The sequence below is a fragment of the Bidens hawaiensis genome, unplaced genomic scaffold (genome assembly GCF_021521415.1).
Source record: "Bidens hawaiensis isolate Kalapana, Puna unplaced genomic scaffold, B.hawaiensis_p1.1 tig00015054_1, whole genome shotgun sequence".
Classification (NCBI taxonomy): Eukaryota; Viridiplantae; Streptophyta; class Magnoliopsida; order Asterales; family Asteraceae; genus Bidens; species Bidens hawaiensis.
The window spans coordinates 444,006-465,211 of NW_027492335.1; the positions used below are offsets into that span (position 1 = coordinate 444,006).

The following is a 21,206-nucleotide window of genomic DNA, read 5'->3' on the forward strand; positions in this document are numbered from 1 at the left end:
TCTTAAACGGGTTATAACATCTCGTTATATTAAAAATTAGTCTCATAAAATATTTGATATGAAAAATATCCTATTTTATTTAAAAAAAATATATTATTTATAATTAAGAAGCAATTTTATAATAAAGAAAATAAACGGGTAATGGGTATCACCAAACCCAGATAGCTTTTAAACCGAATTATAACATCTCATTTATTTGTGAAACCATTTCATCATTAAACCTCAAGTATATTAATTATTAACCTTCTTACAATAAATAAAAAATTAAAATCCAAATATACATATATAAATATTAAAAACGAATAATGTAAAACAACCTCCGTAATACGAGGGAAGGGGGGGTAAAATCTAGTTAGTTAATATGCCGGAATTGAGTGTTTGTGTCTAATGATAAATAATATTTCGTATCCTATGAAAACATTACAACTATTCTCAAACATGTAAGATAGTTAAGATTGTAAGATTCGTTACATAATATTAACTTATTACAAGATCAAAAATAACTATTTTCTTATATACATGAACTTCTATATGTTTTAAATCATCAATTTTATACCTATAAATGAGTTACAATGCTACACACTTATTTGTATGATGATATCCTATCATATCCTACTATTTTAATAAAATAAAATGATCGTGAATATGTGTCGTTTTGTGGTTAAACTTCATAACTATTTTCTCTCCTAAACTATGATATTAATTGACTCTAATATAAGCCATATATCAATAATTATTTATTTTTCTTTTTCTTCTATTTATGTTATATTAAACATTTTTATAAAATAAACCTTTATATATTATACTATTGTATACATTGTTAAAATATATTCAAAACATATTTGGTGAAATCAAAAAGTCAACAAACCATGTTTGTTAAAGATTGAAAAAGAACAAAATTTCAAATGTTATCATAACATATTATATTATGTATATTGTTGAAAATTGTAAAGAAAAACAAAAATCGAATATACTTTTATTTTACAAAACAATTTTTTAATCATTAAATTAAATATATGCTTAAAAGTCGATACATTCTTTTTAATCAATCCATTTACCAATTGATTTTCTTAATTGACATATAAATTTATAAATTATAAATATATGATTTAAATATATCTGTTTATTTTTTCAGTTAATTTAATAAACTATACATATATTAAAAACATAAGGATAGTATATACCAATCACTTTCATATATAACAAATTTTACCACTTTGTCATATTTAATTTCTTGAATTTTTTATCAAGCATTGTTTCGGTTTTTTTGTGAAACTTAAATATGATTGTGAGGGGTCAAAAGTTAGTAAATAGATTGTTTTGTACAAGTTAACCACACTTGGCTCAAAATTTGTTATAGGTCAAAGGTAATCTAAGTATTTTTTAAAAGTTTGAGAATACAAATAGATTTATTGTCAAAATTGTTACAGGTTCAAAGTGTTGACTTGAAAATGTCAAGCGGATGAAAGTTAGAATTTTAAATGTAATTTAAGCTTCAAATTTATTTTCAATGGCGTTGCTTGAAATAATTAAAAGGTTCGGGATTTGACAGATTGATTATTTTTTCCTCGACTATTAAAATTTAAGAAAATATAAATTAACACTTCTGACATGTCACCTTCATGCCTATCAATGCTTCTAACTTTTATCGAATTTAAAACATTTGTGTCAGCATTAACTTTCTTTCAATAGTGATCAGAATGTTACATATAAAACATGTCACGCAAACGATGTTCAAGTGAAACAAAACATTCACAAAATCGAACGGGTTAACGCGTTATTTTTTATGTTGCCATTATGGTAAAGTTGATAAGCCCCGTCAAACTTATCAAAATCTAACGTGTTATTTTTTACGTTGTCGTTATGGCAAAGTTGATAAACCTTGTCAAACTTATAAAAAATCTTTTTCATGATGTAGCTGAGAAAAACAAGTTATTCTTGAAGAGCATCATTCGTTACAATTTAATGTTCTCCTTTCTTTTTATAGGTGGTAAATTGATAAAGAATCAATAAAGATAATGCTCCATCTATATTTAGACTGAGTAGTCAGAACTATTATTACATGAGAATTCTTCTGCCCAAACTTGGTTCATAACCAAAATTCTTTCAATTATACATGTATGATACTAAAAATGAAATTTCCAATCAAAGGAGTGTCCTTGGGTATGTTTTTATATGTGCATTTTTTTTGTTTTGTTTTTTTATTAAGGTTATTATTATTATTTTTTTTGAAAAAAATTATTTTTTGATATAAATAAAATCAATTTATGTACACATAATATATATATACAAGCATAGATATAATATATTTTTATATACATTAGGTAATTGTTTGCTTTACTTGTAACTTTCTTATTTAGATAATCTCGTATTTTACACGTACTCTAAAACTAGTGTATATAAATGAACCTTGTTTATATTTTTTTTATTATTTCATGAGAAATGAATAAACAACACATTTCTATTATTTCCTCTTATTCTAAAAAGTATTAAAGAGTGAAAAAATAATGATTCATGCTTGTTAAACTATACGATAATGCTAAAGATATCTGTTATGTCAAACCTTTTTTATTTAATTGTTAAAGCTAAAACTCATTCAACGGTAACTTTTAGTATATACAAGTAAAGAGTAGGACTCGTTGGGAAAAGCTTCAGATAGAACAACCATATTGGTGAAGGCTACCCACTAAAGACTGGCTTCCCTTCTATGGTAACCGTTGAGAAGTTTTTGTTTGAATAAGGATTTGTAATCCATATGCTGGATAAGTTTTTGCATGAACGTGTTTCTACTGCTAGAATGGGCTTTTATAAGTTTAAGAATTATGTAGCATATGTAAGTCCAATCGTGTTTCAAAATTAACACGATGTGATAGAAAATAAAAATGTATTATGAAATATTCAAAAGTACACACTTTAATCATTATAATCACACACATTTTGCTTGTGAGAGAATTATATACGGCACACTTTCAACTTTCATAACCTATACTGTAAATCAACTCACTTGCAACAAGTCCAGTCTAAGCCGATTTCACATCAAGTCCTCCCGTGTTTGGACCAAGGTTTGCAACTTGTTCTATACTCGAAAAGAATGCGTACAACCACATAATATTCTTGACAAGAAAGGAAAATGATGGGTTCCTTTCAATATTTTTAAAGGGACCGTCTTTAATTTGATCATTCCTTTTTATCAAAGGAAATCTAGTCTATAATGTTTAATGAGTGATGTAATACAATGGTCCATGAAAAGCACATATACCAAACATTTGTGTGATTATTGGGCCAACATTTACACCTACATTCAAAGTAATACTGAGCAAATATTGACTAACACCACCTCACCTCATCTCATCAAACTTGTGGTGGAAAAAGTAAAGACTCATTTACACACTTTTATATATTTTCAAAAGTCAAAACTTTTGTATCATCTAAACCCTCCTACCAACCAAACCAATCTTATCTTTTTCGTTCAGAAATTTAGTTTTTGTTGTTCCTATTCGAACACATATAATTGTGACGTCTCATGCACAGTTGATGCGTCCAGTGGCGGCCGAATAAATTTGGTGGTCTAAAACAAAAGAAAATTTTGAGGTTCTTACCAAGAGTTAAAGAAACTAAATTATAAAATTTATAATTTTTATTTTAAAATTTACCAAGGGGAATCGTGTTTCATATATGAAACCATAATGCTTTAGATTTTCAATTAGAAAATAACGTGATGTCGTGACGTATATAATACAGATTCAAGGTAGATAGCTAAGGAAAAATGAAAACAAAATAAATAAGAAATGATATCGAGAATCAACAAAAATAAAAAGTACAACTTAAGTGAGTGGGATTCGAACTTGGGTGGGAGTTGGAAAAGCTTTAATTTTATAAGTTAAAAAACATACAGGATACCACTAGGCTAGTATGTAATATTGTCTCCTTTATCAATTACACATTATTAGTAGACGTTTCTCTATATATAAAAATAGTTAATTTTAAATGAGGGCCTTATTTTCTAAGGAGCCTCAAGCCCTAGCTTGACCCAACACTACTGTTGGCCCGGCCCTGGATGCGTCTAAAGCGTATTGCTGATATTTTATGGGGTTATTGGATCTTAAGAATTTCAACTGTAACCTATTGACCAGAATTAATTCCATCTGAAGAAATGTTTTCCAACAGTCTAAACTTACAACCTATTTTCTTCCAGTAATGTATTTTCCATGTCACAAAAGAGCTATCGAGGTTACTTTTTTGTTAGTATAAGATTGCTGGAGTAAAATAGGTTGAAAGTTGAAACTGTCAGAAAACAATTATTCAATTGAGATTAATCCTGACCAATAGGTCAAAGTTGAATTATTAAAATTCAATAACCCTATTTCGTGTGAGGCTTTCTCAAGAATTTAATCTCTCTTGGTCAACTTGAAGTTGACCATTGTGGTACAACTACTTTGTTCTTTTAAATAATATCAAGATCCACTTATAGCAAGGAATTTATACAAAAATAAATGAAATTTATGGGTGGGGTGGGGGTGGAGGGAAGAGGCCCACTTAAGGGAAAAACAAAAACAAAAGGAAAATGATACAAACTAATGAACCCTTTTATGTTAAATAATAAAAAGCCCAGCTCAAAATTCCATTTGCACCTCCACTTTTTCACCTTTTTATAGGAAACTTTGCTGCTAATTATGTGACACTTTATGCTGGACATATGTTAGTTTAGTGAGTTATTGAGTTCATTTCTAAGATGTTCATGCATGCTACGTAGCTATGCTCCCCCGATCTCAACAAAAAGCCCACTTTTATTCTAAAATATTTCTAAACAATATGAGCTAAAAGTAACCAATCTAGCATCCCCAATTATTCTAACTAATCAAGTGGATGTCAAATGAAAATGAAGGGTTAAGTGACTTGACCACCCTTTGTAAGTGTTGCATTTTATCTAATCATATTGGCTCGGTTTTAAAAACTCCTTAGGTGAAGGGGGCACATCACGTATTCGAGGCGCACATTGTTATTTTGTAAACGAAATTGTAACATGTTAACTTTTAAATACTAAAACAGAAGATATCCTCATCATCTCTAGCTAGTTTTGTTCAATTAATGGTTTAATTTGTGCAACTACTCAAAGTCATTGCTCAACCGATGGTTACATAAATGGATTTGTTCAATCAGAATTGAAAAGCTCAGCCCATTGCAAGTAATAGCCAATTTGTTCAAATTTCGGTCAACTACATAAGGCACTGCATCAGAATGTATCATGTGATCTCATTACCGCATCATGTGATGTGCGCATTATGCGCTCATGGCACACGCATTTTAAAATCTAGCTTATTGGTTAGCGGGGGTTGGTGGGATACCAGGGTCACATAAGTTTTCCGGTAACAAACAACCAAAAATTATTTTTTAATACATAAAAGACCCTAAACTGGATCATTATTATCATTAAAATAATATAACTTTCACATGAACAAACTACAGAAACAGAAAAGATAAAAACTAAATATGTAGCTAGTCTGGCCCGTTTTGACCCATACAAAAGAATCATGTGTCATCCAACTTACTCATTTTGTCACCTCTATTTCCAAAGATCAATAATAAACTTATAAACAACAATACCAATCCTTTCCCTTTAAGATCGAAATTACACGTCAACTTTACAGTAACAAAAAAAAACAAAATTACTTAACACGGATTGGATTAAACTTGTACTAATTTTGTTTATGACTAATTATGTTTATAAATTAAAACAACATTAATGAAGTACCTTTTAAGAGGGAGGTGGTTGACTTCTTGACATCACACGGATGGGAAGTGTTTGTTGAGGTTGAAGGGCAATCCATAGAACTCTTCACTTCTTGGATCGGTTTGAAAAGATTGAAATTTGTCCCACCAATGTTTGCCTCGGTCTTTCCTTATCGGCCCGTCTTTCTTGTGAATTGTGTTGTCCAAAAAGTAAGCCAAAATGCCAGCCACAAATGGTTCAGATGAGAAAGGAACATTGACCATGTTATTGAACTAACAAATTCACATAAAAAGATGCATCATTTAAGGTTAAAAAAGGTTAATTTGACCTTTTGTAGGTCAAACCTTCGAAATTTCAATTCCAAATTGATTCGAGTTTTGAAGAAGTTGGATATCAACAATTATCTCTTTCAATCCGATTATAAGTACCAATCCGGTTGTCAAAATATTTTTTTCAAAATTTAAAGAAACCCGTAGATTTTGAACTTCAAAATCCATATGTTTGACCTTAAAGCCAATAGTGTCTAACGCACTTATAAAAATCGGCTGCAAATTGACTTTTGAAGGTCAAACCTCAAACCATTAAATTCCTAATTGCCATGAATTTGTTACAAGCTTAAAAAATCAATATCTACCGACTTTTGGGCCGTGATTATAGATTCCAGCCAGTTGTTTGTTTAACAGCTTTTACAATAAAAAAGAACCCGCTAATGTGTAACTTCAAAAACAATACGTTAGACCTCAAAAGTCAATTGAAATTTGACTTTTGAAGGTCAAACCTGCTTTCTTAATTCCAAATTGACACAAGGTTAAACCACACACCACCTTTGCCTTGCACTTGCAAGGATTTGAACCCACATCACATTTGTGAGGGGGACACCATACCACTAGACCGATAGGTCATGGGTTTTCTGAACTCTAAATTGACACAAGTTAACAATTTATGCCTCAAAAGTCAACATATTAGATCTTAAAAGTCAAACAAGACTCATGAACATCTATAAATTTAGAATTATTTAATAATATTTCAGAAAACGAAAGTTTATTTCTGCATACCCATCTTGCAGAAGTGTGAACCGGCCCGTAACCGTTAATAGCTTCATACTCATTGAAGTATTGGGGAATCGACAAGACGAGAAAGAACGAAAATCCTAAAATAAACTTTGTTCTAAAACTGTTGAGGTTGCAGAATTGCAGGTAGCTCAGACCACCCGACCCTGCATAAACATAACAAAAGGTTAAAGTTTTTTACAAAAAGAAAATAAACTTATGAAAGGAAACACTAAATATTTGTTGCTTTTGAGAATCTTTAAACGTACCCACGTAAGCAAAGAAAAGGCAATACAGAGCAGCAACGATAGGTGCGGGAATCGATGCAAAGATTGCTCCAAATTTCCCTGCATATTTTGCTAACAGGTCAAACGGGTTGTGTTTTATCTTTAGTGGGTCATGAGTTGTGTTTTAAACGGGTTGTGTTGTGTCATTAACGGGTCAAATTTTGTCTGTAACGGTCAAATGGGTCGTGTTTTGTCTGTAATGGGCCAAACAGATTTAGCTTTATCGGTAAGGGACCAAACAGATTGTGTATTATCTGTAACGGGCCAAATAGGCTGTGTTTTATCCGTAACAGATCAAATGGGTTGTGTTTAATCTGTAAGAGGTCAAATGGGTTGTGTTTTATCTGTAATGGATCAAACAGGTTGTATTTTATCTGTAACGGGTCAAATGGGTTGTTTTGTATCTTTTTTACCAGAACTCACTTTTACCCAACCCGCTCATTTTCCCACCTGTAATCCACATTATCGACTACTTTAAAAGAAGGCAGTTACAAACTTACCAAGAACCGAGAAAAAAATCATGAAACCGGCAGATATTTGTACAACTCTTCGACTGCCCACGCGGGTCAATGCCAAAAGACCAGCATTCTCGCTGAAAAAACATCATGTCAAATAAGCAACAATAACCGAAATTCATGAGGCTGCAAATATCTAACTTACATAGATACCGAAGATCCGTTCACGGTTCCAAACACACCAGACAACAACATGCCAATTCCCTAGCAATTATAGCAATTAATTAGATCGGTTAGTTTGGTTTAATTTATGAACTACACAAAAACATAGAATAAAACAAAAGTCAAGCTGCCTAGATATAGGTAATTAAGTAAATTTAACTTTCAGTATTAAACTTCAAGTTACGAGTCTCGACTTGACCCATTTATCCATTCTCAATATTTAACAACTATTAAATAATGCATTAAATATGTAAACTTTAGAAGGCTGTATAAATTAAAAATACACTTAACAAGACTTTCAGCCTCTTTGGCGCGGTTTCCTTTTCTAGCTAAGTTTTTTACCAGACCCAAAATACCATAGAAATAACACAAAGCGACCCACCATAAGTAAATGGACCATATTTTCAAGAACTCAATCTTGGCTCGTTTTTAATTTATTAATTAAATTATATTACATTACATGTTTAATTAGTTTTTATATATTTTTATAATTAAAAACTCTATATATAACGTACTATACATTATTTAGTTACTTTAAAATAAATTATTATAAATAATAATAATTATTGTGCTACTATATATTCCAATCTAAATTAAAATTTTTATGTAATCGTCATTTAGGCTCAAGCTTGATAACTAGAGTTCGGGCTCAGGCTCGGGCTCCTTTATTAAAAAAGCTTACTTTTAGGCTCGAGCTAGTTTTAGCTCGACTCGACTTGAGCTTTTAGATAGCCAATCTCAAGTAGATCATGAGCAGCTTGGCTCGATTACACCTCGACATGTCAATATTTGTGTTTTCAATTCTTTTTCTAAATTATTATAAAACTCGTATCTTAGACCATATAAAAATATAAAAAATATATAAAACTAAACAAGAAGGGTAATTTACCTGCCAACCAATACCGCGGCTTAGAATAGACGAAGGCATGTGAGTGGCACTTGCATACCTCGAAACCGCAATGAACCCGCCAGTTGACTGATTATACTTATACAATTTGAGCATGTGGAAGACGTATTTAATTGTCATTATAAGGGGATGGCCTTATTTTTAGGCATGTAAATCAGCCAAACGCTGAGTGAGTGAACCATTTGGTGGGAAATTCATTTATTTAATAAACGAACAAAAATGAATATAACCTTTTGTTCATTTAGTTAAGTGAAAGAACATGAACACATGTCTCATTCGTTCATTTATGTTCGTAAACGTCCATGTACATTCTTTCATTTATGTTCGTTTATTTAATAAACGAACATACATGAATAGAAACCTTTTGCTCATTTAGTTAAATGAAAGAACATGAGTAAATGTCTCATTCGCTCATTTATGCTCGTAAACATCCGTGTGCATTCTTCATTTATGTTCGTTAGTTTAGTTGTTTTTTTTAAGTTTATTATTTACAACATTGTTGTTCACATTTACTTTTGAATGATTTTAACTCATTTATGTACAGTTTCAGTCATGTTCGTGATCTGTTTGGTTATACTGTTAACGAACGAGCATATGCGAGCGCATTCATTTTCTTAACGAATGAACAGGAACAAGAAAACCCTGTTAGTTTAACTGGCTGTGCACGATCGTTTGTTTGGTTAAGGTTAAATGAACACATACGCATTCGTGTTTGTTCGGTTCGTTTGCAGGCCTACTTATTTTATATTTAAAGAAAAACAAACAAACCTCTATAAGAGTAACAAAAGCAGCCATCATCATCGCAAAGGCTTCACCAGCATCAAATGAAGGCGCGCCCCATTGAAACGGATACGGAACTCTTATCCTAAATGCATAAAAAAATCGTAAACGTGAGCTAAAAGCAAGCGGGTCAAACAGATTGAGTGGCTCAATTTTCACGCACTTTAATGCATAAAACTAGGCCTGTAAACGATTGAATGTTCGGTGAACTAATCAATAGAATCTCCGTTTATTTAATAAACAAAGGGAAATGAACAAAACTTTTTGTTCATTCAAACAAATGAACGAACATGAACACATGTCTCATTCATTCATTTATGCTCGTGAACGTTAATTCAAATCCGTTTATGTTCATTCGTTTATATATTCATTAAAAAGCTTTAGGTTCATTACAATAAGTCAAATTTTATGAAATTAAAACATCACCTGCTAGTTTTATCAACTTTACGTCCAACATATTGATGTTCATGTTTTTAATGGGTGTTTGCTTAGTTATGTTCGTTTATATGCGTTCATCTATGCTCAATCATGTGCGTTTGTTTACGTTCGTGAATCCTTTGTTTATACTACTAATGAATGAACATAAATGAACACGAACATGTTCATGATTTTAACAAATGAACACGAACAAAAACCCGTTCGCTTAAATGTCCGCGATCAATAACGAAAACGAAGTCATAAACATGCTTCAATCGTATTCGTTTCGGTTCATTTGCAAGCTTACTAAAAAGGAAACAGGTCACCTGTCACGCAAAGTGTACTTTAATGCATAAAACCTAAATATGTATACTAAAAAATCTCTATATTGTTACTGAAACAATATTATAGTCATTAATCGAAGTGTTCAGGGTCAACTCAACCCAAGCCGACCCTTTTGACCAAAAGTGTTGAGCTAACCATGGAGCAGATTCAACAAGTCCTGCACGATCAGTCCGACAGCTCGTTTGGGTTTTTGGTGCTGCATGGTTGTAGGCCCCACCAACCGTAAGTAGGTGAGCATGAATCCAAATAAGTGCAACCGAAATCAAGACTGCAAATCGGTCAAAGATATGTTTTCCCGAATGTATGAAATGGGATAGATACTGCACAAAACCACGGTAACCAAGTTGTTATAAGAGTTTAGGAGTAGAAAATTGGGCGGGTTGAGTAACGGGTCAAACGGTTTTTTAAATGAGTCGAGAAATCATGTTCCAAATTTGTAAACAATTAGCATATTTTAATATACGATTAACACTTAACCCAATTAATGAGGTCTGATGCATTAAAATACAGTTTCGGTTCGTTCATGTATCTGAATGAACATAAAGTTATTTTGTTATTTTACCCGTTCAGCCATTTGACCCGTTTAAATTTTAGCTAATTTTGTTATTTTACCCGTTAAAGATAAATAAAAACTTAGGTGCCTTTCGACCCGTTTGACCCGCTTCATCGTTAGCTAATTCTTTTACCCATTTGATGAGTTAGCAATAAATAAAAAAACTGGGTGGCATTTAACCCATTTCATTTTTAGCTAACTTTTTATTTTATTTTATGTGTTAAAGATAAAAAGATAATTAAAAAAAGGTGCCTTTTGACTCGTTTCATTTCTTGATAAGTTTTTTTTTTTACCCATATGACGTGTGAAATATAAAAAAACAAATTAGGTGCCTTTTTACCCGTTTGTCCCATTTCATTTTTAGCTACTTTTTTTTTATCTTACCCTTTTGACGTGTTAAAGATAAAAAAAAAATTTAGATGTCTTTCGACCCGTTTGACCCATTTCATTTTTAGAGACTTTTTTATTTTAATAGTTTGACGCGACAAAGACAAATAAAAATTTAGGCGTCTTTCGACCCGTTTCGTTTTAGCTATTTTTTAAATTTACCAATTTGATGTGTTAAAAGATAAAAAAATAAAATGTTGCTCTTCTACCTGTTACATTTTTACCTAATTTTTTAATTTTACCCATTTGGCACTTTAAAGATAAATACAAAATTAGACACCTTTCAACCAGCTTGACCGGTTATGGAATAATAAAATATATGGGTGTGTTTTGACCCGTTGGATTCATTTCCACTATTAGTTGCTTTCTTTTAACTTTACCCATTTGACCCGCTAGAGATAAAACATAACCCAAACCAGCCCTGTGCTACTTATGTTAAGTAATTGGAAATCAAAGTTACCTGCGAGAAAAGAACCAGAAATATGAGCTGAGGCAGCCCGATCTCAACACATCTCGCAACCTAAAACACGAAGCAAAATTTAGATCGGTCCCGTACAAGAAACCTTAAAAAGCATTTTCAAAGATTTTGTTAGAAAACGTTTCTCACCCCCGAGAATCCAAATTCATACAGCCCGAAACCAGCAAGACTAACCAATGGGACAACTGAAAGTGGACTCAAAAACCTACAATAACAGTTGAGATAATATGTGATTTATAGACATAAATTATCAGAGAAAACATAAAAACATCAAATTTAAGGATCAAATGAAAATATTGGTCACTTTGAAATGTCTAATTATATCAACTATTTTAAAGTGTTACAAGGTAACTTGGTAGTATAACATGTTCGTGACACCAAAAAATCAAACAAATATAATTGAACCCAAACAAAACCCAACGGTTGTTTTCCTAAAAACCAAACATTCAATTCGCTTACAGTTTTGCATAAAATAAAAACCGATAAACAGACCGAGTTAAAAATTTTTCATTTTTAATTTTGAATGCAAGTAATTTATAAGAATTTAATAAATAGTGTAGCCCAAATACTTACTCTAGCCCAAATGTATAATAATCAATTAATATTAAAATTAAAAAAAATATTTAGGCCCAAGTGGTAAAACTGGGAAAACCAAAACTGAAAAAAGCCTCAAACTGGACAGGTATTGAACGGTCAAACGATAAACCAACCTAACAATATTTCTCCAGAGCCCGCTAAAACCGAGAACGACTTGAAGCGTTGAAGCAATAATCATCGCACCCTGGATCGCACGCATTGTTTTCTTGAATTTCTGAAAAATGAATGCATAAAAAGTTATATTTTTTAAGATATTTAGACACCATTTTCAAAATTCTTTTCTAGAATCTTTTAAAGATTCAAAATACTCAAAAGGCATCAAAACAATTTGGTTCACAAACCATAACAGGATCTGGATCGCTCCATCGACCTGATAATATAATCGAGATTGTGGGGGGCACAAAAGTATAGGAGCCCCCCAATGACAGCTGGCAACCTGGTTCCAAAAAGAGTTTGTAGCAGTGTGTTTAAACCAGCAACGAAAAGTAGAGTTTGGATCACTTTAGCTTTGTCCTCCTAACAAGATCATAAATATAAATAAATAGATAAATAAATAAGATTCATATTATATAATTTACCAAAACTTCATTTGGATATCTTACATTGCCACCTTCCGTTTGAGGAACTAAAGCCGTTGGAATAATAACGGTTGTACCAAGCATTACAATATAATGCTGAAAACCAAGTAGTATAGCCTCCGCTGCAAAAAGTTTCAAAATTATATAACTTAGCTAAAAAAACACTAATAATCTCATTTTGATTTCTTTAAGTAGCAATAATCATATTGATAACACACATCCAAACACTCCCTTTATGTAACTGATTTGTCATTAGAGAAGATTATCTGTTTATCACATGCAACAATGGAAAGTAAGTGTTTGGATGTGTCCATAAAGAAAACTTTGGAACCTAAATTTTTCCTATTGCCATCGGATGGAGTCAAATGACTCCAATTGACTCCATCCAGTGGAACCGGAAAAACAACATTTAGGTTCCAAGATTTTCTTTCTAGGCACATCCAAACACATGCTTTCCATTGTTGCATGTGGTTTTCTTCTCTAATGACAAACCGGTTACATAAAGGAACTGTTTGGATGTACGCTTCCAATTCAAGTTCCATTTGGATGACTTGGATAGCCCAAATTAACTCCATCCAAATGGAACATGAACCACAAAATTCAGGTTCGAAAATTGTCTTTTTGGCACATCCAAACACTCCCTTTTTGTATGAGATTTTCTTCTTCTAATGACAACTCGGTTACATAAAAAGTATTGCTTGGGTGTGCATCTTCAATATGGTTCCAAAAGTTTTATCTTTTTAAAGAAAACACATAATAATCTTTATGAATCAGAAGATGCCAAACCCAAATGCCATATGAATCAATTAAAAAAGCAATGTCAACCAACCATCAAACTATTTTAATTTTTAACAACAAACTGAATAAAGATTGCAAGAATCATAATGAATTAATGCTCAAGCATGCAACTTTAAATATTCAAACACCATGTGCCCTAAAACCAACATCCTTAAACCATATAAATTAAGATTCTTAAAAACAAACCCCTTTTCTCACAACTATAATAACAATAATAATAAATAATATAATAAGAAAATCAAGAAACTAACGCCATGGTGGTGGACTTGTAATGCAATAAGAAACATTTGGAAGCTGATCTTTTGGTGGATGTGGTGCTGGTTCATCAGCTTTTGCTCCTCCACCACCTCCGGCCATCTGTGAAATTACTGTTTTACCCCTGAATCTGCAATTAGAAAAGATAACTGAAAATCAGACCCTTAAAAAGATTTGATTTTTATAACCAAACAACCCACATTTGGTTACTAATCAGACACCCACTGAATCTTGAAATGAAAGAATTATGTTGAGTGTGATAAACTGATAAATAAACTAACTTTAAAAAATATTATTTCTCGATCAAAAATATAAAGAAAATAAGTTTATTTGTTCGAGACAAAGCCATCATTGACATGAATTAGCTCAAAATCAAGAAAACTTAAGACCCCACAAGAAAAAGATTCATAAAAAGATATAAAGATGGAAACTTTTAGGAAAATAAGATAAAATCTTTTTAAAAAAAGGGTTTTTTTTTCCTTCAAGTTTAGATGGTTGACATTACATGTGTAACAATGGCGAGTTGAAAGGTCTTTATTGAATGTCTACAAGTTTTTCCATATTCTGGCTTTAAAGAACATGAAGAATCTTTGAGCAGACTGAATTTATATATTTGTTTAATTTTTATTTTAGTTATAATCATAATAATATATTAATTTAATGCATATTGTTTTTTTGCCACAGGTGAGTTTACTGTTGACTGAGAAAGAGAAAGGGTACTGAACTTGGAGTCTAGAAGTCGACACGACGTCGTTTTCATGGGTTTATGTTTTAAGTACGTGGCGTTTTGCCAAATCAATTATTATATATTTGCTTTCTTCATTTGTATACTTCACCTTTTTTAATCATAAATAAATGCCAATGTCTTTAGGACACTTCAACATGTGTTGAATGATTGATTACTCTTCATTATTAGAATTGTCGATTGAACTTCTATAGTGATTAGTGAAGTCAAAGGTGTTAATAAACCATTAAAACTGATCAAACCATCTAAACGGTTTAGTTTCTTTTTATAGTGTGATCGTTCGTAGCTAGGAACCGCTTGTATAAACTATGACGCTCTTTTCGCTTTGAGTATAAGTGTATTTTTTTCTATTTTTGAAATATGTGGTTATATGTATATTTATTATAATCATGAAGCATCTTTATCATTTTAAAATAAATTCATTTTTTGAAATGATACATCGGTTTAACCAGTCAAAATTGAATTGCTAAACTGATGAAGCCGATATTCGTGTTGATCCGACTAACCTGATCGGTTTTAGTTTACGTTGCTCAAAACCGTAATTAACGGTTGGATCTAAAATTTTGTTAACCAGCCAAATCAAACCATGAAGAGTCGTGTTATCTAAATATGATATAAGTATACTTAAACATTATTTTATCGTATTTGTATGTTACATGATTATCATGTTTTAACTACTCTTCATATAATGTTCATATTATCATATAACCATACATATGTATTTTACATGATCATCATGTTTTAACTACCCTAGCTTAGGAAGGATCAATTACAAAATGACTTTCACCTAAAAACCTTAAGAAGTAGCTTGGGCTTTTGATTAAACGAATTTAATAGTTAAGAGTTGGTAAATGATTGCATGGTTTTTTTTAAAGGAAAATTCTCGAAAATGACCCTATTTTGAAAATAGATTTCGGTTTTGTCTTTAAAACTTAATAATTCTAAAAATGTCCTCTTCTAACTCATTTTTTATCATACATTATGAAATCTAACACGTCTTTAACGACGTGTTAGTATAACACGTTGTCAAAGACGTGTTAAATTTTCTAACGCATGGTCAAATATGAGTTAAGCCTTCAAACATGGTTAACGACGTGTTAGTATCAAACATATAGTTAAAGACATGTTAGCCTTTTGTTTGTTTGTTTAATATTATATTATTATAACCAATTTTACTTATATTTGATTTTTCTTTTATAACTTCTAATATAAAAATTTTTATATTATTTTGAATATACCGAGAAGATATGCGAATTTTATATACATGTTGACAAAAATTTTATTTAAAACCGTGCGATGTCAAATTTTATTGAACGAAATATATTGATTTGACACGGCTCGAGTTGGAGTAAGTTTATGTCGGTCCGTAGATAAAAATAAGCATCGGTATATTCGAAATAATATAAAAATTTTTAAATTAAAAGTTATAAAAGCAAAACCAAATATAAGTAAAATTAGTTATAATAATATAATATTAAAAAAAACAAACAAAAAGCTAACATGTCTTTGAATATATGTTTGATGCTATCACGTTGTTGACCATGTGTTTGGAGGCTTAACTCATCTGTGATCATGCGTTAGGAAATCTAACACGTCTTTGACGACGTGTTAACATGTCTTTGACGACGTGTTATACTACACGTCGTCAAAGACGTGTTAGATTTCCTAACGCATGGTCAAAGATGAGTTAGAATATGACATTTTTGAAATTATTAAGTTTGGAAGACAAAATTGAAATTTCTTTACAAAATTTGACCATTTTAGAAATTTTCTCTTTTTTTAACGCCAACACCGACAGGCAATCTCCCAACCAAAAAGTTAGGAAAAGACAGAAATTTTACATGATTAGCAATATTAAAACATCATCCAATCCAATCTAGAGAACTAATTTGATTTATGCTTCACCACTCTTATTTGCTACCTTCAACAATCTTAGGCATGATTCTCCCTTTTTATTGAATTCTTTTCGGTGTCTGCATGGCTAGATTTTCTAACATGTTGTCCTGCCTTATCATTTGACCCCCCTTGATTGTGACCAAAAGTCAACATGTATTTGATAGAACAAAACGTCGCGCAAATTGAAATTTTAGCCCAAAAGCATACACGTCGGTCTGCCACCATACTGCTTTGGCAAGCAAACAGAAGACCAATTTTTAGGAGTAAAAGAGAGAATTCGCTCTTACATTGACGTTTTTCATTATATATTAGTTCAACTCTCTTTTTTTATTTTTTTTTAGCTTAAATAGCTTTTATATGTTTTTATCATTTTAAGAGAAATAATATACCATAAAATCAACTATTTTATTCTCTTTTACATAAAAAAAATTAGTTTTTTAGTACAACACCATGCGTAATATAACATTATTATTATTATACCATTTACACAAAACGATTATATAATTCTAAATGATGTGGGTAAGTGGCTAATAATTTTACATCGTGTGGTTATGTGTTGTCACACCCCGACTAGCAATTGCGGAAGCGTAAAACGAGAATGTAACAGACACCTCTGGTATTAATCACATTGTTTATAAAGAAACATTACAAACTAATTTACAATATATTACATTGTTCTAACTTCGTTTACAAACAAGGTGACACAAATCAAAACTAGTCCGTTAACTACTTTACTTATTACTAGCATATTTGCATCAATTTACACAGCATCAATCACAGTCCAAACACGTAGCACATAAGCAATCTACTTCAATTTTCTATACACCTGAAAAACATGTTAAAACGAGTCAACTACAAATAGTTGGTGGGTTTCATAAGTTTCAACGAAATCAGTTATGCGTAACCATAACAATCATAGTTTGTATGTACCGCATGTATATATGTACGTTTGTATGTATGTGATGAATTTATGCTAAGTCAAGGGTGAAACCTCAACTGGTCATTCGTATCACGTGGCCTCCACTGCCCACATCAATCTCGTGGCGTCCATTACCTACGTTATTTCCATGCCCATCACGGACCACGTTATTCCCATGGCTGTCACAGACCATGTTATTCCCATGGCCTTCACAAGCCACGTTATTCCCCAATTTGTTATGCCTAACACTACAAAGCGTGTTTGTATAAGCATGTAGTCATGTGTAACGTCATAATGTTTCGGCATTCGTACAATCTCAATCTAACTTATCAATCAACAATACTATTCACATTCCACCAGTTCGTAGTCAATCATTGTGTTTGTGGGGACTTCTCGTGTTAACACTTAGATAATTCACATAATGAATCATTTTCAAATAGACAGATGCATATAAACATGCTTTTCACCCCAAACGTTCGTAAAACAGTTTAAAAGAGGGGTCATGAAACTCATTGTATAGTATGTACTTAGCCGGGTATCAATTCGCAGTTCGTTTCCCTTGTTACCCCTCAGTTCCTATAATCAGTATTATAACAATATTAATATTTTAATATTATAATAATCTCCGAACTAAACTGCGCTGTATATCTAGTCTGGGTATAGCTGCCACCCCCAGAATATGTCAGTAGTCTTAGATGTGACGTTGTTCAATGTCTAAGGTTTAAAATCAAACTTGGCCCGGTTTCACCATTTCACATACTGGCCAAGTTGAGCGTTTACGCGTTTAGAAAATATGCATGATCACATAAACTCGGGTAAACGAGTTGGTTGATAATGATCAAATTTATAAAGAAAAATCATAGTTTAGATGTCTGGATTCGCTACAGGGTTCATTTCCGTTTATTCAGTCTGGTTTGGAGAAAAACGCGTACAATTCATCCGAATTGTCCGGATTTCTCACAAAATGTTTGGTTTTATTCAATTAACCCAAAAATATGATATTTGATCCCTCTTGATGTTTTGATATTCCAACAGGTTCGTTAATCACAAACCTGTCAGTTTTCATCATAACTGAATTTGTTGAACTTTCAAACTAGCACAACTATTTATCTTTTTATTGTTAAATTATGAAATTTTATGTACTCACTATTAATATATGTATATTTTTATAAAAATATTTTTGAAAACATTTACTCATTAATTAATTTATAAAATTCATTTCATATGCTATTTTTAACAGGTAAATCGTCCGTTTATACCAAATGACTTCCAAAAAATCCGATAAATTTTATGAGTGTTCCAAATGAGTTCTAAAATACCCTGTAAAAATTTCCAGAACTTAAAAACTTTTCTTAATTGCCTTTTTGAGCCAAAAGCGACCGTTAAAAGTTGAATAAACGCGAATCCAGAAACCATAGCTAGTGTTCTCCAATTGACCCCAAAAGTTATATGTGATCATTTAGTGCATTACCTGAGTTCTCCACAAAATTTCAAATAGTTTAAGTATTTTTCCCAAATAAACCCTAACAAACGGTAATAAATTCGCCAAATATTCTCGGATTATCAAAAAATTCCCAAATTTGGACAGAGACTCATTCATATTGTTCCTGATGTCCCTGAAAAGTTTCATAGGCTAACAACAAGCACGACATAATTGAATCCTAAACAGCCCCTAAGCGAGTGTTTCAGTAATACCTTTGCGGTTTTCGGTTGTTTAGGCCCTTTTCTTGCTTTCCAGGTTCTTGGTATAATAGATAGTATATCTACAGGTCACATATCACAAAACCAAGCATGTAACATAAATCATCCAACCTTGGAACAAAAGGTTTTGGTTAGGGTCTCAAACCGAGTTTTTGAACCGTAAAAACGCGATTTAAACTTCCTAATCCGTGTTTTTGGCCAAAAAAAAGTATTTGATTCAGCTTCCTAACCATGCTTCTTAACACCAAAGTATGTTTTTTGATCATTTTGAAGAGTTTTACATGGTTAGATATGGTTTTTTATTAATCAAACCTTAATCTTTATGTATAAACCATGTTTAATCAAGCTAAAAACGTACAAAAAAAATGAGGTTTTACCTTAGTGTTTTATTATGGAAATATGAAAAACAAGTATGAGCAGCTGTTAAGGACAGATATATTGGTCTCTAGAAGTGTTTAAAAGATTTTATAATCAAAATATCAAAAAGGGGGGGTTCCCCTATATGGCGGCCGCCCCATTTATGGGTCCCCTTCCCCCCCCCCCCCATTGGTCATTTTTCTAAATTAGTGTGCCCGAACATGAAATCCTGAGTCCAAATTTATTTCGGGTTCGGTTTTTGGCAAGAAAAATATATCGGGTGCGACAAACAGCGCGAAAACGAGTGTTTTTCGGCCAAATTTTGTAAATTAAGAAAAGCATACCATTTGGTTGTAAAAATCCAACATATTTTCACGAATCGCTTAAAACATCTTGAATAAGTGTTTTGTAAGTCTTTTTCGGCTTGACGGATGATACAATGCTTGTTTTGGAACTAGCTTTCGCATTTAAAGTCATAGTGTATTGTTAAACGAGAATCTTTTCGTTTAACTGGTTTGCTATGCACTATGGCCATAATATCAATATGTTAGCTTATAATATACGCATATCATTTACAGATGCCCCCCCTTCGATATGTCCGGTTCATAACCAGTCTCGTTTGGTTATTCGTTTGTATGTTACGCAACAAACGGTTAATCGCTTATTCGATATGTAAATACTAAGGTACACCAGGTTTTGTCACGAATGATAAAATGCTTATTCACTATGATAATTTGATCAAAAAATAAAGGGTGCTATCACAATTTTCATGATGTTGTTATGGGTGTCAGAAACTTGTGTTCGTAATTGGACGCAAATATCATCGGCCATAAAACTCACGTGTGTACACATGTCGTCTTCTCATTACCTCCTATGGTTTTCATGCAAAAATCGTCTTGCTGTGATTTGGTTTGATGTTAGAGTAAGTATCGAAGTATGAGTTTGTAAGGTGATAAGTTAAAGAGAGCGATATCAAGGGCGGACCTTTATTGGGGCGGGGAGAGGTTACCCCCCCCCCCCCCCCCCCCGGTTTTTGGGCTCGGTAGCATACATTATAGAGTATATTAGAGTAGTTAAACAGAAGAAAGGATAGACGAACAATATTTTTTCTGGTCATCGGCCATAGATGGAAATGGAAGCAATACAGTACTTGTAAAAGTGGGGAAGAAGATGGTAGATTGATAGGGGCATTTAAGTAATTATAGGGGCATTATAAGTGCTAACATCTATTATTTTTTAACTTTTTCGTCAGGTGAATCTTTTCTAAATTAAAAGATTTTGTTATTTAATTAGTAGTTTTATATTTTTATTTATCTATCATTTTATGTGTTTTTTTCAAAACGCAAATTTTTATTAAACGAGGCAAACTAACAAAACTGTAGGCTCACAAAAAAAAAAAACAAAGCAGTTCAGGTTTACATCGTTAAGTCATTATTGTATTTACATTGTGGATAAAAAAAAGGTAGTTATGACATAATGTAGAATGTATGGGGGGGTTAAAAGAAACGGATATGAATTATCGGATTTATTGGAATGCATTTCGGCCCCCCCAATTTAAAGAGTCAAGTTCCGCCACTGAGCAATAGAAAGCAATCTTGAATGTTAGGTAGTTGAGATCATGTCAGAAGCCATATTCTGAGTGGTGAGAAGTATTTATGATTCTGATATCCCTTGTAGTATCCACAATATATCACATATGTGTTATGATTCTCTCCAGTGACACGAGATAATGTGCGGTCATATTCTATA

The 21,206-nt window shown here is 32.0% G+C and overlaps 1 pseudogene across 1 annotated transcript; it reads right to left on the bottom strand.

The window, feature by feature from the left end:
- Window positions 1-5,596: 5,596 nt before the first annotated feature.
- On the bottom strand, window positions 5,597-13,941 carry LOC143548324 (nucleobase-ascorbate transporter 6-like; annotated as a pseudogene). The gene is made up of 14 exons (XR_013137930.1): window positions 13,836-13,941; window positions 12,811-12,908; window positions 12,550-12,724; window positions 12,322-12,422; window positions 11,741-11,816; window positions 11,594-11,653; window positions 10,329-10,513; window positions 9,420-9,516; window positions 8,634-8,720; window positions 7,728-7,786; window positions 7,568-7,659; window positions 7,050-7,127; window positions 6,787-6,947; window positions 5,597-6,003 (listed from the first exon to the last, which is right to left on the bottom strand). The product of XR_013137930.1 is annotated as a nucleobase-ascorbate transporter 6-like (transcript).
- Between the last annotated feature and the right edge of the window lie 7,265 nt (window positions 13,942-21,206).